The sequence below is a fragment of the Meles meles genome, chromosome Y (assembly GCF_922984935.1).
Source record: "Meles meles chromosome Y, mMelMel3.1 paternal haplotype, whole genome shotgun sequence".
NCBI lineage: Eukaryota > Metazoa > Chordata > Mammalia > Carnivora > Mustelidae > Meles > Meles meles.
In genome coordinates, this window is record NC_060088.1 from 1370759 (window position 1) to 1373226 (window position 2468).

A 2468-nucleotide genomic window follows, 5' to 3' on the forward strand; every position below is an offset into this window, starting at 1 on the left:
TTGACCTTGACTTCCAGCAAGAATTAACTATGGGAAGAAACCCCCGGAGAGCTCGTTCCCATTAATGAATAGGATACCTTGTCTACCTCCCCTTTTCCAAAACCAAAGGGACTGCAGACTCCTTGGGGATGTTATCTTAAGTCCCTGGAGGTGATCCAAAGCATGTTGAGGTCTTGGTAGATACTTAAGAAGGTGTGTCCTGTTGGGGGTAGATAGGGCGCGGGTGGTCGGGGCATGGACTCCACCTGTCCATGGCACAGCCTGCAAAAAATGCCGAAACAGGGAGGAAATTAGTTGCACTCACTTTTGCAAATAATCTTTACAACATTCGGTGGAGACCCCAAACACTCAACGCCTGAGAAGATACGGCTCACCCACAGTGTGTGGGAAGGACTCCCCAACCTGGGCCGTACTCTCCATTTGGAAAATGAACTATGCTTTGCATTTCCTAGTGCTCTGTTTAAACGTCACCCAACCTCTGTGTGCAGGGGTCAGGCTTGTGCCGTGGCATGAACTTTGCCTGTTGGCCTTACTCTTCTGAGCCTATCACTGAGATGGAAAAAGGCTGTGCTCATAGAGACTGCAGTGTGGTCTTGGTGTTCCCGAGTCAAGAACAGCAAAGAGGAGGTCCATTAGAAGGAGAGATGGGTTGTTTTTCCCCATGCATACCTGTTGAAACCTTCCCACCCACAAGGCATATCACAGGAAAACACCCACTCTTGACCAAACATCAAGGATTTATGGCCATCCTGGGGTGTAGGAAGGTCTTCCAACCACAACCGGCGGCTCTCACCAGGCATCATCTCTAACCATACATACGTCAGTTCTAGGCAGATTGCTTTGCTGGGCTCTGGAAAACTCAGGAAAACTGGTAGGAAGAAATGGGGATTTTAGTTTCTGGGGAGAGGAATAAATGTTCCCCAAAGTTGGAAATACATTCTTTACTTGGCTCATAACTAACCATGATCTGAGCAAGAAATAATAAATTCCTCCCTTCCCAAGTTTTCTGGGAAGGATCCCCTTCTCTCTGCACTGCAAGTTAAGGCTCTCAAAATAGAGATTTTGAGAAACTTGGGGGTTTCCCACATTTCCTCCTGTTCCCCCACCTCCATCCCATGAAACCGTCCCTTTCTTCTGCCTTCAGTTAGCTACCTATCTGAACCAAGTCTCAGCCTACAATCGTCTACCCTACGGTATTGTTGGGGTTTCCCTTTGTCTCTGGATGAGATACATTCCTTGGTAAACATTCAGCGTCCATCGCCGTCCTGTTCCAGCCACCTTTGCAGCCAGACCTCCCTACTCTTTCCCCTACCCGCTGCATGCCATGGATGCTTTCCCCCGACATCTGCAGCCTGGCTCATGCAGGAAAAAGCTCTAGAATGCATCTCCACCCTCTCTCTTTCTGGAAACCCCATAAGAGTCTTTCAATGTAATCTCCTTGGTGAAACATTTCCAAACCCTTGGACTTGGTCTCTGATTTCTCTTCCTTCCCTTGGCAGTCTGCGCTCATGGTCTGTACAACACATGGTGTTATGTAGACCGTAGAGGGTTTTCTAGTTCCCCTCAAAAGACCGAATGGACTATTTGCTAACAGGTGAAATGATTAATTCACCTTTTCAGGCTCGGTACCTAGGTCAAGATCCTCAGCACACCATATGCTGAAGAACCGTGTGCTGGATATATGAACCTAATTTTCGCACAGTCTTGCGTTAAGATCCCGCATCCCAGAACATGCTTGGGGAACACAGCTGAGCTGCTGTGACGCACATACCGTGGATATTTCTGTCCCGTGTCCTCTTGTAGGATCTTACCATTCCCCATCTCTCGAAACTGGCCACATATTTGTGGCTGCTTTGATGAAGACACACTGCATAAGGGATGACTTGGTTTGCTCTCTCTCCTTCTGGAAGGTCACTGAGCGAACCCAGCCGTCACGATGTGAGGAAGCCCAAGCCACCGGGAGGTGTTCTGTCTCACCAAACGTCTCCGCCAGGGTGATTTCATGGGCTGGCAATCTGTGCAGCCGGACCTCCTCTCAGAAGGGGGCTCCATGCTTGGCTTAACGCTCCCCTGCCGCCATCTTGAAATTCTTAACGAAGTTGGGACAAGGGGGCAAACTTGGCCTAGCCCCACCAGGTTGCAGATTTTTTTTTTCTTTTTGCAAAATTTTAGCAAAATGCATAGTGCTGCTTTAAAGCACTAAGTTTTGGGGCACTGTGTGATACAAAATTGGAACCATGACGCACCTTAGAATTAGTATGTTAACTTTGCCATGCACCATTTTCACATGTATATATACACACGTGTTCCATGTGTCTACAAGTCTGTGTGTGTCCTTGTAGGATAAAGGAGATAACTAGAGCTTCATTATCTCAATGCATAGCCTTTGGTGCTGAGCTCACTTTTCCTTTGATGCATCCCTTGAGTAACGTGCAGTGTGTGTGTCTGTGTTGGGGTTTCGGCCATGG